Raw genomic sequence first — 19,251 nt, 5'->3', positions numbered from 1 at the left:
CTACCAGTGTTCAGCAGCTTTTATCTCTCGGCCGCTGGTGGGCCTAATGTCCGTAATAAAGCAACTTTCTTGCTTTTTACGCCCTTAATTATGTATTCGAGGGTTTTCAGAGCTACGTTTATTTTGTCATGTACAGTAATGACAATAGTATTGTAACTCTGTAAACTTGAATTTGCTTCGTTCAGTTTTATACAAATATCAGACAAATACGCTAAACATGCTAACCAAAGCTCATTTGTAATCAATGACGGAGTTCTGAAAGGATTCTGATTCACTGTGTTAGAAATAATTGAGCCTCTGAACGTAATTCAAAGAGTCTAGTTAAAATAATTTCTATTCGACAACTGTGGCATAGCCTGGAGGGAGTAATGGGAAACATCTGTCTCCAGGCGCAGCATCCCGGGAACTCCAGATAATGTTACGAAATTTTAGAATTAAATGTTTTTCATACTTGGCAAATCGGAGAAGAGTGAAATCTTCAGTTGTCCCCGGTAAACCCAAACTACTTCAGTAAACCCTAACTATGTCTTTATTTGACAACCACCGTACTTCAGTGTGTAAAAGAAGGTTATTGTAATTACTAACAATTTCATTGCCCAGTACTGTAAAAAGGTCGGTGCATCTTCCAGAACTTAAGGAATTAAATGTAGTTCCACTGTCAGGCCTGGTTGACGACTTCTGGTGGTGATTTCGAACACCTGTTGTAGTACAACCTTTCAATAAAATGTTTTCTGTCCCATTAATGTCTTGCTGTTTCTCATATTTGCGCCATAGCTCGCAACTACAGCATTTGCGACCCTGCGTTCCTATGTGATTCCGAGTCGTCTCTGTACCCCCTACACACCCTGTAAGTTTGTCAGTCTAGTAGCAAATCACCATGCATACACTAATGTTTGTGAAAACTGCAGCTTCATGAAGGAATTGTCAGAAATGAATGAAATTTATTTCAAATATTATTGATAGTGGTATAAATAAACTAGCAAATTTACAAGACAAAACACAAAACGAAGGTTGGAAATCATAACTTTGTTTTCCGACACTTTGAGTGATAAGAATCTATACACGTCGTGGCATTGAATCATACAGGGTCTGAATGTAATCCTGGGGAAAGGCATTCCATATGGCTTCGACTTGAAGCAAAAGTTCAGTGTTAGTGTGTGTCCCACCAGCTGTATGAGCGAGTCGCCGACCGATGAAATACTAGTATTTCATCTATCATGCTCAATGGGCGATATATGCAGGAAATAAGCAGGCCATGAAGAAGCGAAAAGAAGGCTTGTATAGTCTGAAAAACATGTGCACAGGCATTATTCTGATGAAATACAACGTCCGGAATGCATGAAAGAATGGGAGGACCTCTGGTTTCAAAACTTTCCTTGTGTAGTGACCTTGTGTTGCTCACAATCTACATTAGGTGGGATTGATAGTTATACTCAATAGCTCCTCGCACCATGATGCAAGGAGGTTTTTGGGGTAACCCGCTGGATAACACACTATGGGAGCAGACGTTCCTCTCTGTAACGTCTGACGCCTACTCTTCCATCATTGTACTCCAGATTGTAGCGAGATACATCGGAGAAAACAACTTGTTGCTTTAGAGCATGCCATGCACTGTGCTGCCGTACCTATTCAAGTCAGAGGCGTCTGTGATTCAGGTACAGGGGAATCCCGCTTAGAGGAACCCTTGCACGCAGCACAACACCTGTAGCTGTGCTCACGGACTCCATACCATCCGTCGCAGCCATGCGGAGGAGACGTTTATCGTTCCGTGCCGTTGTGCTATTGCGTGCCCTAATGCCAGGATTTCGCTTTATTTGGTTCTCCTTTGTCCATTTCTTTCAAATACGCATCATTGTTACAGCATTACGCTGCGCGAGGGCTGCGATTACTCGATACGAAAATCCATCCACTAGTTTACCGATGCTACGGCCTCGTTCGTACTCTGATAGTTGTTAGTATGGCACCCTCCGTTGTTGCACTTTATAGCACTAATTAAACGTTCACCTCAGGCAGAGGACGATAAATATATTTCAACGGAACTTTACATTCCTTTATATACATGGAACAAGCAGGCAGTTCTCACTCCACGCATGTCCATTTGCTTTGTTATTCTAATAATTTGCATGTCTTACCTCACTATACATTTCCGGTAAGTTTGGTTCAATTTGTATAAATTCTTCATGGTGCTGCAATTTTCACCAACCTACCCCTTTAGCCGCTTAAGTGTCCTTACCCGGTCCTTAACACCTTAACTGCCGCGAAAAACGTACAAGATTCATTTCCCACTGCCACGGTTTTTCACACAGGCGCGCCTAGTTATTCGATGTATTAGGGGGAATATAAGGGCGAGTTTTACTTTCTAAAAACTGTTTACTTTCACAAAATAAAGAATAAAAGAAAAAATGAATGCACAAAATTTACTGTTTTGAGTAAAAGTATAATAAAAAGATGTAAGTATAATAAAAATGATGTTTTTATAATAAAAAAGATCCCTAAAATGGAGTTTCGATCAATTCATTTTTAGACTAGTAAAGTGTAATATCAGGTTTCAGTGTTATACCTTGTGAAATCAGTATGCCTAAAAAAACATATATCTCTTCTGAACTGGTTGAATGCCACGATTTTGTTCTTGATTTTTCGTTTGCAAGGTGTTGGTTCATATACTCGTCTACAAAATGGTTAGTTTCAGTAACAATATGAAGCACGAACAGTTCATCAAAAAATTATTCAAAAAAGATAAATGGGTTTGAAACATCCGTTATATCTTTCTTTATTCCTGGAACCTACTACAAAAAGTAACCGAAAACGGAGGACACAGAATAAAAAAAAGTACGTTTTACTGAAAACAACACCAGCGAATACCGGGCAGTCATTACTTTCATCGCTTTAGACACAACCCTTTCTCCAATTTCTCCCCACACTTTTCTGAAATAGCATCCTCCTTCGTATACTTTGTCAAGGTCATTGTGGTGTTGCATTCCAAAGCTTTGCGAATAATTTTACGAGTAGCAGCGTAAAGCAAATGATAGTATTTTGTAAAGGCGTATATATACGTCCGGGGAAGTTAACACATCGGCTGAGCAAGGCGTATATATACGCTCGCGGCAGTTAAGGGGTTAATTTCGCAGTCGTTGGTCTTAGGTATATATTTCCAATTACAGATAAGTTTTAAAGACGAAACTATTCATGTTTTGGCAATGTTAGATTAAAAAAAATTCATTTTCCCAAACAAGGAAACTAACTGCGTACATAACAACAGCTTATATATGTAAGTAGTCTAACAATAAATATTTAACAATATTTAATATTAGTTTATTGTTGTTACAAAATGAAATTTAATAGACAGTACAAGTCATGTAGTATCTACATCAAAATATTTTTGCTTTATATTTTCAATTAGTGTTTGTTTTAATTAGGCTACAGTTTCCTTTATTCATCGTTAAACATGTGCGATTTGACAAAGAAACAACATTCAACTTAGTTGCTGTAGTATGGCCAAGACAAGACGTCAAAATACTTTAGGTTGAAGGTAATTTTAAAGATTCTCCAACCATGTGTGGTTTTGCAATTTGAGGAATTCTCAATTCAACCAAAAAATCAAACTTCAACTCCTAGTTAGTTGATTGTCGTTAGGTAATGAGTAGAGGTTTATGCGTAGTATAACGATTGTGGTGAAGTAATGAAGTAATTTATGTCAGTTTTCATGTCAGTTTGATTTTGTTTAAAAAAGTCGAGAGCCTTACCTGATTAACTGGCTTGTTATTTTGAAAATGCAGTAGCAGTAGCAGAAGCAATGGTTTTATTGAGTGATTCGAAAATTGGTCGTGACTAATAAACATACTTGGAGTCATGGCAGAATCTATATTCCAAGAAATTTTCATTATACTAATTATCTGTCAGCAACAGCATTTTGTTTTCTGGATAATTCGTGAAATTCGGGATGAAAACTTTTAAGTGCTAAGCTGTGTCAGTGTTTCTGTCAGCCGTGTCTTTGATGCTTCATATCCCGTTCTAGCTGACAAAAGAAATTTATCTTTATTCCTTGTTAGGAAAAGAATGTGCTAACAATGTGTCCATAAATTTTCCTTTTTCAGAATCAATTATAGTTTGTATTTCCATAGCTGGTAATTGTTATTATTTAATTTCACAGCTAAATATTTATTTCGGAGTTAAGAGCCGTTTTTGCTTCTGTTTATCTAATGCGCGGTAGACAATTTGTTAGTTTCGTTTCGCTTTTCGCAATCTGGTTTTTTCTGGTAGTTTATGACAGAGTATCTTTTCTTTTTCTGTTTTTATTCTTAATGGATTATCTCTGTATGATTTATGTGTTCGGATGAATTAAATGTACACTCAGTTTCATAATGAAATGTTGAAGGAAGTGCAGTTCTTTTGTTTATAATCGAAACGCAGTTACTGGCGATAAGGAAGTATTAAAGTCTCTTCCCTTATTAACCGGTAAGTCTTACCTTATAAAATCTCTTACCTTATTACAACAACAGTAAAAGTAGAAAACGAATACATACTCGAAGAAGACATCAACAAAACACTCAGGAACGTAGACGAAATGCGAGGGACTGGCGAAAAAATAAAACATAGTGAAATAGCAATACTGTTACTGAAACAGCTTACCAAAAAGGTACGAAAATCTTATTTCAGCTTTAGAAGCACACAAAGAAGAAGAACTAACGCTTGATTATGTAAATTACGATGCAAGTATTGAAAAAAATTAAGACATTTAGAAAAAGAATGCAGCTTTTCAAATAACTACAAAAAAGAAAGATAAAAACGAAAGGAATCCATTTTACAAGAATGAAAAGGAAATAAATAAAGAAAATTATGGAAATAAACAGTAACCGAAAGCTGTTGTAATCAAAGATAAACACAAAGAAAAAGAATTAGAAATTTGAGAAGACTGGGAATCATACAATCGAAGTTTCCGAAGAAAGAAAATTTTAAAGCTCGTTGATTCAGGAGCCACATGTCACATGACCGATAATATAAACTTTTTCACAAAATTATGTAGAAAAAAATAAAACAAATAACATTGCTAATTGCACTTTAATGAAGTCCGAAGGCGTCGGAGAAGGATACTAATGCGAAAGTAGAAGGATACGAAACAGAAGTAAAACGTAGGCGTTTTATACGTTCCTGATCTCGATGGAGGATTAATATCCGTACGAAATATCACAAACAAGTAATTTACAGTTAAATGTGAAAAAAGATACTTGCAAAATGAAGAAGAGAATAAAACCATAGGAATTGAAACCATAGGAACTGCTTAAGGAGAAAGAAATTTATTTAAAATAATCGAGTAACAAAATAAAAAAGCGAAAGCAATTGTAAAAAGCAGTGCAAACAGCATGGTTCTTTGGCAGAGAAGACTAGGACACAGAAATTATGAAGCAACCAGAAAGCTGATGAACGATGACCAGGAAAATGGAATAATAATCGGTAGAGTAATTGAGGAGGACAAAAAAAGCGAATTTTACATCAGAAGCAAAATGTGTGAACTACCATATTTCAAGCTAAACAACTGTAGAACAAAATCTTTTCTGGACTTGATACATTCAGACATTTGCGGACCGATTGGCATAATACCATGAGAAGGAAAATAATATTTCATAGCAGTCATCGACAATTATTTGAGATACGCAACCGTCTATTTGCTAGCTACAAAAGACGAAGCTAAATCCAAGTTAAAACAATTTGTAAATATGGCAAGGAACAAGTTTGGAAAGAAGCCAAAGGTCTTAAGAACAGACAATGGTGGAGAATACACAAACAAGAAAACTGAAGAATACCTAAAAGAAGAGGGAATCAAACATAGCATATTCACCACAATAGAACGGTCGAACAGAAGGAGAAAATAGATACATAAAGGAAATGACTAGATACACCTACTACTCGATTCGGGACTCAAAAGAGAATTTTTGGGTGAAGTCATGATGACAGCAACCTATCTACAAAAGAGACTGCCTTCAAGATCAATAAAAAAACACCTCTAAAATAAAAAAAGCCGAGTCTAAAATAAAGAAAAGCCAAACTTAAGTTAGATCATCGTTTTCGGTAGAACAGTTTATTGCCTAAGCAGAAAAGAAGTAAACTGGATGAAAGAACAGAAAAAGCTGTTCTCGTTGGATAAAGAATAGTACTAAAGGATATATAATTCATATGGCATATAAAAGCACCGTTGTCATCAAAAGAAGGCTATTATTCGATGAAAACAGAAAGGAAGCATTACCTCGTCAATTAAATGATCAAACTGAGGAAATACATAGGACTTACAATAAATAATGAATTGAGAGAACCATGTCCAGACGCACAACAGAAGAGGAATCAAAGCAAAAGAAATTCCCCTATTTCGAAGAAGATCCCAAAGAACGACTAAAGGAATCCTACCAAAAATATTCTCATACTTGGCAAAGCATGAAAGAAAGCAAAATTCCTAAAAACTAGCAAGAGATGCAAATTTTTCCAACTAAAAGAAAGGAATTGTGGTTGAAATTCTCAAAAGAAGAAATGGAATCACTAAAGAGAAATAAAGCATGGGAACTAGTTGATCTACCGAAAGGAAAGAAAGCAATAGGAAATGAATAGACATTCAAAACAAAATCCGACGTTTCAGGAAACGTTATGAGATATATTGCTTGTCTAGTAGCTAAAGGGTGTTGCAAAAATTTGGGCATGACTGAGATGAAACATTTGCGGCAGTTGTAAAATGCACCAGCAGCTCAAAAAAACATGCATGTAAAATCTTTCGATGCAAAAACAGCATTTCTACATAGAGACCTGAAAGGAGAAATATATATGAAGCAGCCAGAAGATTATATCTGTTCGTCGAAAGCAAACAAAGCCTGTAAATTAAACAAAAATATCTGTGGTCTAAAACAGGCAGACAGAAAGTGGAATCACGACATAGAGCTGAATTCTTGTGCAAAGAAGCATATATCCAAGGAAGGTTTGTCCATGTTCCTTTACATTAAGCAAGGAAAATATAAGAACTCATATAATCGTATACGTTGATGACATATTAATTGCGAGAGAAAAGCGCGAAATAATTCAGGAAGTTGAACGAACTCACGAAGAACGTTTTGAAGTTCGAAATCTTGGAACAGTATCTATATATCAAGACATCGAAACAGAAAGAGAAAAAGTTGGAAGCTTTAAACTTCATCAAGCAAACAATACCAAGAATGTAATCGAGAAATTCGACGGAGTATCAGGAAGGAAACTAAGTTATACACACATGAATACGGATTTTATAAAAAAAAAAACAACCCCCCCCCCCAAAAAAAAAAAAAAAAAAAAAAAAAACCAAGAGAAAAGTTTCCGCAATAACTGAAAATACAAGGAAGCAGTGGGGGCCCTTTATATTTAGCAACAGTAACCGACACCCGACATAACAAGTTCTGTTGGAATACTTAGAAAAGTAGAAAATCCATCAACATCGGATTGAAAAGATATAATCAGTCATACGATACCTGAGAGCTGCAATCAATTACAAACTGCATTCTAAAATCAAATGGTGAAACCAGTAGTCAAAGGTTACAGATACGCTTGCTGAGCAGGAGGTACATTTGACAGAAAATCCGCATCGGTTACATATTTCAAACAGGAAACATTACAGTATCATAGAGAAACAAGAAAAAAATTGCGTTGCCTTATCTTCGATACAAGCTTAATACATCGCTCTTTTAACTCTGCAGGAACTGCAATGGATGAGACTACAGAAAGACTTAGTTTCATCCAACAGGAAGTTAAAATTCTATTCGAGGGCAACATAGCCTGCATAAATCATTCCTTAAAAGTAAAAGGAAGCAGTTACACTAAACACATTGATGTACAGTATCACTACGTAGTTGATTTAAAAAATCAAGGAATCATTAAATTACAATACTGCAACAGCAAAATTATGTATACAGACATGTTGACAAAACCGTTTCCGAGACCACAAATGGAATTCTTGTTGAAAAGACTTGGTCTTACTCCGGATGAAACAGCTCATCGAGTGGGAGACTGTAGAATCGCCATTAAAAATGGAAGCGATTAAGTTGCTCATCCGACTTATCTTTTCTCATCCCCTTAATTAAAAGTAAACATGTTCCGAATGAAATTTTATCCTTGCATGAGTCATTACATTTCGCTAAGAACAGCTGAAAATGTTTTTACCTCCGCAAGATATATTTTCCTTTTTATAGCTAATAAATACGTTTCTAAATTTTAACTGTTTCCTACATTCGCACCATGGATTTTCCATTAATAAGGTTAGAGACTTTTATTCTACTTTAATATTTGACCATTGTTAGTATTCTGCGTTTATATGATAAACAAATAATTTTCGCGTTTCTTAAACGAACCTAATGTAATCTACCACATTCCTGAATACAAATAAAAAAATAGAGATTAAAACAAAGAGTTCAGAACACAATGCTGTAAAGCATGACTGAATATTATATTGACACATCCGTTTCATAGGTGGAATAAAGTGAGGAGGTGACAAGCAGCAAGTGTGACGTCCCTTAGCAATGATTGCTTTGCTATGTCTACCTGTATTTAAGGTGAAATGGTAGATAAATTGTTGGGCAACATTTTCACTTCCCTTTTAAGTGCTAGTTTCAATTGATGGAAATTATGCAATGGACCCGGTGTGCTTCAAGACATTATCTCCTTACAACGTTTGACATATGTTTCAAAGGATGAATATCTGGGGGCCTGGTAAGCTAAAGTATATGACAAATATCATTCCTTTCTAAACATTAAAAACCTACAGCACAGGTACGACGTCCTGTAGCACCGTCATCTAAATAAATAAATAAAGGAATCAGAACCATTGGCTCCTCAAAGAAGACTTACACAGCGAAAAATCACCCTACTGCATTAACAGTTTGTTATGAATCTCGATAAAAATTGTAGAATTCAATAGAAATCTGAACAATAAGCCTCTATAATTTTAATTCCCGCAATTTTAAACTTATTATTTTCGGTAATATTTGTTGGACGAAACCTCATCTCTCGCTAGATTGGCTGAAGTCCGAATTCTCTCATAAGATCGTAGCGACTGTTATCATTTTAGAATGTCTTACCCCATTGTTATGTGTTTTAACCCCTGCAGTCGTCACTCCATGGCAAACGATATCTGCAATGCTTGTGATTTAAATGAACACGATATTCATGTCATTGGGCAAAACTTTCCATCTTTATGTAACCAATGAACTGTGATACTGGGCGTCCTGTAACCATCTGCAGTTGGTTTGCAATATTTCCTGCAGTCTGGAATCAATGTCTTTTGGAGGGAAGTGCTTGTACGAATTATATTCTTAAGCCTTTGGGAATATTTTTTAAACCTCTGTTCCTGTTGTTTGGAAGTTTATTCATCCGTGGGTTGAAACCATGATTAAGGGAGATACCAAATTCTTGAGTTACCTTATTGCCATTGTCCCTTCCTTCATCTTCTAATGAAATGACTAAGCGTAAAGTCATCCAAAATTCTTTCCTGTGAGCATTATCTCTTCTGCAACATGGCAGCAGGTCACGTACAAATTTTAAGATGAAATTACAGGTATGATTTTTGTTTCATAATTTTGCTTGGAAAACCTGCTTTTATGTTATTTTTAGGCTGTCCCTTGATGTACCGTATCTCCTGTCGAAACTCTGGTAAAGCATAAACATCCGTCTGCAACTGAGGTATTTATAAGAGGTCAGTCTACACAAAGTTCATACAATAACGTTACTTGATTAATTTTTCTTGTTTCCTAAACCAAAAAAAGATTTTTATAAAGTGAATATTCACTTTAGCGGGATCCTTTGAAAAATACATTTATTATGACTTGACAATTAAGAAAATGGAAGGAATTCTACTTGAGATTATGAATTCATATTTTTCAATAAAGGATTCTTTTCTGAATTAATTTAACACCAAGATCACGTAAAACTACAAAAGTAATATAGAAAAGACATTTGTAAAATGTGGATTTATTTCTTTTTAATTAATTTAAATAAAAGTAAATATTACAAATTATTTCACGAACAAGGCTGAAGCCATTCATTTTTGTAAAGTTCTGTGCACAATCTTTTTTTAGGTGTTTTTACAAAACACGTTTCATTGGTCACACTGTCTTGCATTATTCAAGGAACAATACTTACTTAAATGCCATTTACAAGCGTTTCCCTCAAGCTTTGAAAGTTGCATACGTAGTTTCAAAGAACAAAGGGCTGGATGGAAATTTACCTTTGTACTCACTGGGTTTGAGTTTTACCTTCATATTTACTGTCCAGTGTATAAAGAAGTGACTCGGACTGGCGTTTGAAATTGTTAGATTTGACACCTTAGAAAGATCTGCATTAATAGCAGAACAACTTTAAAAAAAAACATCCGTATATTGTCTTCTTGGAAAATTTATGATTCAATTTTATGCGCTATTAGTATTTTTATATATGAAAAAAAAGAGAGACTGAGGTGTGTATAATAAAAACAAAAAAACTTGTGTTTGAACGAAGGTTGTTGTTTTTACAGGAAATATATTCAGATTTATTTAAATCCGTAAGGAAATCCTATTCTTTTATTCATCTGTTTTTGTTAAATAATTCTTAAAACTCCGAATACATATGAAAATTTACTTAAACCTTGGTGAAGATTAAGGAGTTTAATATTTGGGAAGCTGGGAAAGGGGAAAGGTGGAAACAGATTCTACCTGCTCGTGTTTCCACAATGTATACCAAGAAGCTTACGTACAAAAGTGAATACAAACGCAGTGTTACTATTTAAAGGAATTTAAATAAAAGAAGGAATAATTATAAATATAAGGAAAGGAGTAATTGTAAATAAAAACGTTAGAATTATTATTCATTAAAAATTCAAAATTAATTGATTTTTAAGATTTTTAAGCTTTTAAACATTTCCTGAAACAGAAAAACCTTAGTTCATCATAAAATGAGTTTTAAATTTGAAAGTTTGAAAGAAAATAGTTAATTTAGAAGCATTCTGCACTTGAAGTTCTCAGCTTCAAGATTCAACGTATAAGGTATTTCTCCCGCCATTTTAGCATGCCTTCGTAGAGTAGTGGTCTGCACGCTGGGTGCCTATTGTAGAGGTCCGTGGTTTGATTCCCGGGGAATGCGTTGCTCATTTTTTCATTTCTCCTGCTTTCCCCCAAAAATGGGTCCCCTAAAAAGCCCAGGTGCCCATTAAAAGGGGGAATATATAAGGTATTTCTCTCGCCTTCTTAGCATGCTTTCGTAGTGTAGTGGTCTCCACACTGAGCGCGTATTCCAAAGTTCCGTGGTTCGATTCCCTGCGAAGGCGTTGCTCATTTTTCATCATTCATGCTTTAAAAATTGCAATGAAAAAAAATTTCCAAAACAAAAAAAATTCATTTTTACTAATATGTTATTTTTATATAATTTTTTCCAGTATCTTCTCTTCTTCCTTTAAACATCACTAAAATACAAACAGTAAGGAAGTTTAAATAGAGAGCTAATTTATGGCTTAGAGAGACAGGAACAACTTTTGGCGAGCAGTGTTTTACCAGAAAGTGGCTTATTGCTTCAAAAATACGACAGAGCAGTGATCTGGATCTAGGGGGAAGGATTCTGTTATTGCTAGTATATATGACTGGAAGCCGAAAAAAGTTGGGTTGGTTAGGTGTTTGAAAAACTTCATCGCATTTAAATAGTTGTATTTTTAACACCCTTGTGGCTAAATTTTCTTAAATATTAGATGCACTGTAAAAGAAAGTTTTAATAAACGTTTTAGTTAATTTTAACTTCTTGACTGTGTTCTTAGAGATTAGAATTCGTTTGAAGCACAAAAGAGTTAGTCAAATGTAATGCTTATTTAAGCATTGTTTGTGTATGTATTTTATAGCGACGGTTTATTCATTTGTAACTTCAATTTTAGGTAATGATTTATATTTCTGTAATTATGAAGCCGCTGTGTTAGCAGATCGTGTTTCTACGCCATCATTCAGTGTTGTTTCTAGCTATGTAATTTCTTGCTTTGGTAGCTATTAACATATAAGAAATTTTCAGCAGATTGAGTCTTTACATCCCTAGTATTCCACGTGTGGATCGAAACTCCAAATGCGGTCGTAAAAATTGATCAAGGTGGATCAAAAAACTGTAAATAAATTTAATTTATTACAAATACATCATTGACTAATTTTTCTGAGAAAAGGATTTGTTTTTTTAAAATAATAAACTTTGTTAAAATCTAGAGAAATTAATCTGGTTTTAGGACAACGACTGCAAAGAGATAAATTTCATTTTTCATAGAGGTGTCTTGAAGAATTGTTTTTCATTTTGCTAGATTGGGGCACTTAATGACGAACTGATTTATCTCTTTCTCGCGGAAAACATTCGCCAAAAACAAAAGAACAACTAAATATTCACTTGATTCGCTCTAACCTGAAGTATACTAGCCCTGTTACTATAGCGACAGCTACCAACTAGTAGTAGCCATAATGGGGATAGATTTCTAGTAGACAGTCAGTAACATCATATTCGTTTTCGATGTGAAGTATAAGCACGTGATGAGAGCTCATATTCTATTTACCATCCACTTGGCATATTTGGGAGTTTAATTATTATTTCTGTGTAAAATTCCATATTTAGTATTTGTGTAAAACGGATTGCTTACAAATTTTCATGTTTCCTCTTAGATAAGTGGCTGGGAGGATAACTGAAAAAAAAAAAAAAAAAAAAAGACAGTGAAGGAAAAAAATGACGAGAAAAACGCTTCCATTTTGGCAAATACCACTCTGTGGTGCATAAACTGGTGGCAGAATATACAAAATGGCAGATTACGTGGGAAGCAAACTTATAATCAGAAATAAAAAAGTTAAAATTTTCAGCTTCCAATTAGATGAATCCATCGATTGACACAACGTTGCACAACTAATTTGTTGCGCAAAATATGAATACAAAAATGAAATCGATGAAAATGTTTTTTTTGGCAAGGAACTGCAAAGGACAACGGGAGAAGAACTCTCTAAATTGGTCAATTCTTACACCACGCGAAAAAATATTTCTTGAGAAAACTGTGTGGGAATGTGCCGCTATGGAAGGAAATCATAATGAATTTCTAGCCCTAATCGAAAAAATCTCTCTGTGTGTAACATGGGATCACCGAATAATTCATATAGAAACGCTTGTATTGAAAAACATATGTATCTTACATATTGGAGTTAAAATAATAAATTTTATAAAGGCGCTCTGAACTCAGGGAGTTTTTCGCAAATATGCTGAGAAATAGGCTGTGAATAGCAGCAGCTTCTTTTACGTACAAAGGTGTCTTGGCGTTTGAGGGATAGGGTTCTAACGAGATTATTTGAAGTGTTTGTGTTTTTTAATGACAATGATAATGATAAAATTTTATGTATATTATACTGATAAAGAATGGCTATGTAGGTTAGTTTACTGAAGTGATATTTTTTCTATATTAAATGAGTTAAGTCTTCAAGGATAAGAATTATATATATTTATAACTAGCGATGAAACGAAAGCCTTTGCAAATAAAATTGATTGGTGGGGCTCATACTGTCAGGAGATTAATTTTGCAGCATTTCCTATTTTAGAAAGTTTTGTTAAAGAAACTAAAATAAAAGTTGTTCAATCGGTTATTTTAGATGTAACAACTCTCTTGACAAATTTTAAATATCAATTTAATACTTATTTTCCAGAGGATTTTTCTGACTCTGAACGGATCTGAAGTACCTTTCAGTGTTTATTACCCAAATATCATTTCATTCAAACGAAAATTGATGTATGGTGCTCATACTTTAAGGAGATTAATTTTGCAGCATTTCCTACTTTAGAAAATTATGTTACAAAAAACAAAAACGAAAACAAAATAAAAGTGGTTCAGTCGGTTAACAAAGATATAAAAACTCATCCCTAAAATTTTAAGTATCAATTTAATAGGATCTGCAATTCCTTTCAGTGTGTACACTGACTACCAATAAGTATTTGGACACCTATGCAAATGACGATATCTGCGGTCCTAAGGTACGTCATGGACTTCGCCGGTATATATCGTGTAGGAAACAGCATCGGCTTTAGTCGCACGCAAGATGCCTCGCAGTTCGGAACTCTCTGATTTCGAGAAAGGTATAATTATCGGGTATCACAAATGTGGCCGATCCTTAAGGAACATATCTAGCAATCTGAAGTACCCAAAATCGACAGTGGCCTATGTGATCAAGAAGTGAAAGGTGAGCGGTGATTGTCGGAATGTGCCCCGAGTCGGCAGACCAACGAAGCTGGGAGATAGAGACCGACGAGTGCTGTCCAGAGAAATTCGGAAGAACCGCACCCAAACGATGGCTCTCATCCGCGAGGAGTTTCAACAGGCATCCGGGAGTATTGTTTCAATGAATACCATCCGTAAGGAAGCACATCTGCTTGGTTTTCATGGTTGTGCTGCTGCCCATAAGCCTTCGATCCCAAAGTCCAACCGCGCTGCTCGGTTAATGTGGTGTAAAGCACATCGAAATTGGACCGTAGATCAAGGGAAACGGGTTCTTTGGAATCAAGGTTCACCCTTCACGGTTCGGATGGCAGGGTCTGTGACTGGCGTCTACCTAGAGAACGTCTCCTGCCAGAATGCATTGTGCCAACAGTCAAGTTCGGCGGAGGTGGAATTATGGTCTGGAGGTGTTTCTCCTGGTATGGGCTGGGACCTTTGGTCCCCATTCATGGTAAGCTCAACTCCGATGCCTACTGCACTATTTTGGATGACAATGTGCTTCCTACGTTGCGGAAGTTTTACGGGTTGGACCCCTGTTACTTTCAGGGCGACAATGCCAGTTGAACTAAGGCTTGGTATGGTGCCAATGGAGTTCATCGAATGGACTGGCCTGCCCATAGTCCAGACCTGAACCCTATCAAGAAGCTCTGGGATGAGTTGCATCGCCGAATTCAGGGGTGCACTTCCCGTGCAAAATCGGTGAAGGAACTACTATGTCTTCTCCAAGCCGAGTGGAAGAAAATACCACTAGCTGTCATACAAAGACTTGTGGAAAGTATGCCCTGGAGGGTCCACGCTGAAATTACCTCTCGTGGAGGCTCTACCAACTATTGATTTTGAATAAAGTTAGTTTTTCTTTTCTGTCACAGGTGTCCAAATACTTATTGGTAGTCAGTGTATTACCCAAATATTTATCTTTTTTATTCAAATGAAAATTGATTTGTAGTGCTTATACTTTAAAGAGATTAATTTGGCAGTACTTCCGATTTTTAAATTTTTATAAAGTTTTATTATAAAAACAGAATAAAAATTGGTCAGTCGTTTATAAAGATATAAAAATTCATTTAACAGATTTTAAAAATCAATTTATTACTTATTTTCCGGAAAAGTTTCCTGACTCTGAACAGATTTGAATGTGTATTGCTCAATAGAGTGTGCATTCCTTAAATATTTATAATTTCAATGCAAAACTAATTGAATTATCGTGTGATAGATAATTAAAATTTATTTTCATTGAACGTGAATTTAGTAATTTTTGGCTTTGAAATGAAATCCAAAACTGTCTGAGAATCAGCTCTAAAGATATTATTACCATTTGCTTTATCCATATGTGCGAGATGGGATTTTTCCAATTTTTCTATCTAAAATCTAAATACTCACACAAATTAGCAGACTTGTGGCCTTAATTAAGACTTAAAGTGATCAAAATACAGCCAGAAATATCACTTCTTGTAAACAAGAAACAGGCTCATAGGTCTTTTTAATGTTTTCCTTTTTGTAGTTTTTTAACCTGAAATGTTTTTGATGTTCCAACATGTTTAATTTAAATTTTATATGTGACTAGTGTTAGTCGATTCATCAACTAAATATTTGGTAACTGCAAAGCTGGTTTTCGCTTTATTGTAGTTGCTTTGACAATAATGTTTGTTATGTATGAAATAAAAAATTATATATCCCTGACTTTTAATACCACACAATTCTAGTTTTTGAGTAATTAAAATTAGGTTGTTGATTGTTTTAACTTTTAGGTCGGACCTCCATGTCCCAAGTAGGGTCGCACTGCAAGAAGGTATGAATACCACTATTTTATATGCAGTTAGTTTTCGTTTTGCTTAAGAATCAGTTGAAGTTAGTAAAGTTTCAGCAGCGGCCGTTTCCCAATTCTTTCTATTGAAACTTATTATCACTAAGCTTCAGTAGCAAAACTATCATGTCTTCATAATTTATTCAGTGCACTACTACTTCTAATCAAAAAAATATTTATATCTTTATCACATATATTGCAGTTTAGAATGTATTTAACATTTGAATAGTTACATTTTAAAATTAAGGAGTTTAATGTACAAAAATATCTGAATAAGTCAGCTGAAATTCACATGTACCGTTTTATTCATTCAATATGCCACCAAATTGAACAGTCAGCTACTCTTCAATATTTTTTTTTGTAGCACGTTATGTATCGATTTTTATCTTAGTTTTCGGACTTCAATATTTTTTTTGTAGCAAGTTATGTATCGATTTTTATTTTAGTTTTCGGAACAATCACTTTTTAATTTCATATAGAGTGTAACACTTGATGTGGGTTTCAACTAACTCAGCAAAACCAATTACCGTTAAACTAAGGTATCAAGTTTTTTCTGCGAGGTAAACTATCGACATCAGATTAGGGAACCATTACAACGAATTCAGAATTAAAATACTGTAAACCTCACTTCTCGACAGAACTTAAACTAAAATATGCAAACATAAAATTACCAACCAACTTGGACCTAGTTTCAACAAAAAGCCTCTTTTTTAAAACTAGATATAAATTCAACATTTTTAGTCCACAGAATTCCCCAGACAGCGACAGTTTCGAAGGCATATAGGCAAGGCAGAGCGACTGCAAGTCAGACTCTTCTACTCTTATTCGTAAAATTTTACAGTTTATAGTAAAACTGCTTGCCGATCAAAACCTGCATCAATTCCGGAATGAGCGAACCTCCTGACGAAAACAGCAAAAAGGAAATAATTAAAGAACTTTTAGACTAGAAGAGAAGCACGCTAATGTGACAATCAAAATCGTAAAAACAACCTTGTATTTAGCGTAGGTATAATGAAACACTCAATCGATTTCGAGGGCAGCTAAAGGTCCCTCCTCATCAGGAGAAAGAAATACTTAGAAACAAGAAAATAAAGGAGTCACAGAAACACGTGGTCCTTATCAGCACTTCACGTGGTTATAACTAGATTTTTAATCAGAGTTGCACTGGCCGCCTACTTTTACTGAGCCAGGCTATCTGATCAAGCATAAAGGACAAGAAAAAATTAGCGAAGTTAAAATAGGGAGCGAGGGGCAAATGCACCTTACGCTCAAAATCTGAACTTCAAATAATGGAAAACAACTACTGAACGGAATTTTATACCCTTTGGTAGTACCAAACGCGACGAGGTAACGCCATCTATCGGCAAAAATAACTGAATTAAGATAGTAGAATTTTAAAGGCATTAGGAACGACTGGATTGGACTTCAAATCATTAACTAAACCTGCTAAATCTTTGTGAATGTGAAAAGCCTCAAGAAAATCCAATTCACCTATGGAAGAAGCCTTTTGGATAATTTTTGCAGACCCAAAATCAAAATTATGGTTAAAAGTCCAACTATGATACGCTATTGAAGACTTGTTAATTTCGCCTTTTCTGACATAAGATTCATGTTCCTTGATACGAAACTTCAACGTTCTTTTTGTTTGGCAAATATATCTTAAACCACACTGACACGATATACTATAAATTCCCCAAGAATTCAAGACAGAAACGCAATCTTTTAGAATCGAAGGGTGAATTTTATTAATAGGGGAGAAACCGACTTGAAAATTGAATTTCTGGAGAATCCGTGAAATTTTATAGCTAACAGAAGGATAAAATGGAAGCACGAAAAGGTCATTAATATTATTTCTAACAGTGGAATGTCTTCTTTGATGGGAATCTGAAGATTTTTTAACGGCTTTATCAATAATCACGGGAGAAAATCCACGGTACGGTCAATCGCAACTGCTCTCAAATAATTAAGTTCATTGGTAAGCAAAGATTCAGAGGAACAAACTTTAAGCGCGCGGAATACATAATAGTAAAAAGAAGCCATTTTTTGCTTAACAGGGTGGCATGATTTGGCATGGGGTGGTAAACAAACTGCAAAGGGTTTACGGTACACAGTGGTGCTAAAATCAGTTTCATTGCGGATTATAAGAATAGTGAGAAACGGGAGGGAATTGTTGGATTCAATTTCAAGAGTGAATTGGATGGCTGGATCAATTGAATTCATAATAGATAGAATCTCGGATAAATCCTCTTTATAACCGTCAAAAAGTGCGAAAGTGTCGTCAACATACCGAATCCAAAGACGAAAAGATAGTTTATCAAATAATTTCATCTCAAAATAGTGCATATAAATGTCAGCAAGTACAGGACTGAGAGGATTACCCATAGCCAATCCTTCAACTTGACGAAAATATGCATTTTGGAAAGCAAAGTGGGTTTGACTTAGAGAAACTTTAGTAAGCGAAACCAACTCATTAATTTCAGTATGTGTGAAGTGAAATTCCCGAAGCCTAGTTTCAAGACAATTTAGTGATCCTTCGACCGGAACATTAGTAAACAGAGATTTGACATCAAATGAAACCATAATGGAACGAAGTGGAGAAATATTTTTAAGTTTATCAATGACTTCAACAGAATTTTTTACAGTGTGAATATTGTTAGCAAGTAGAGGAGAAAATCTGGAAACTAAATATTTGGCCAAAGGATATGAAGCAGTATCTATGTTGGAAACAATTGGTCGAAAAGGAATACCGGTTTTGTGGACTTCTGGAAGAGCATAAAGCATGCTCTTCCAAAAGTCCACAAAATGTTTGTAGTACAAACCGATAAATTGCATTTAAAAATGCCAAGCAGTGAATACTGGCCGCAATGGGCGGAGAATACCCGCGGCAACAAGCAGACGAAAACTAAAATAGAGGAGGTAATCAGGCTTGTATTGAGAATTGTATCTTCGCATCATAATTTTAATAGTCTTCTCTTGAGAATTGTATCTTCGCATCATAATTTTAATAGTAATTCAAAATACTACAACAACTGAATATCAACAATAGGAAAATAGCTCACCTCATAGAATAATAACAGGACTGTAAGAGCAAAACTCTTGTAATGTAAGCATATTACTATCCAGTTTGTATGTACTTGATAAAAATAATATTGTAAAGCAGTTTAAATGATATTGAAAATCCAGTCAATGTGTAAATGAATTACAA

This window comes from Stegodyphus dumicola, chromosome 1 (assembly GCF_044657685.1).
Source record: "Stegodyphus dumicola isolate Sdum_Otavi_A_Nest chromosome 1, ASM4465768v1".
In the NCBI taxonomy this organism is placed as follows: Eukaryota; Metazoa; Arthropoda; class Arachnida; order Araneae; family Eresidae; genus Stegodyphus; species Stegodyphus dumicola.
The sequence above is the reverse complement of the archived record's forward strand: the minus strand, read 5'-3'. Positions refer to the sequence as shown.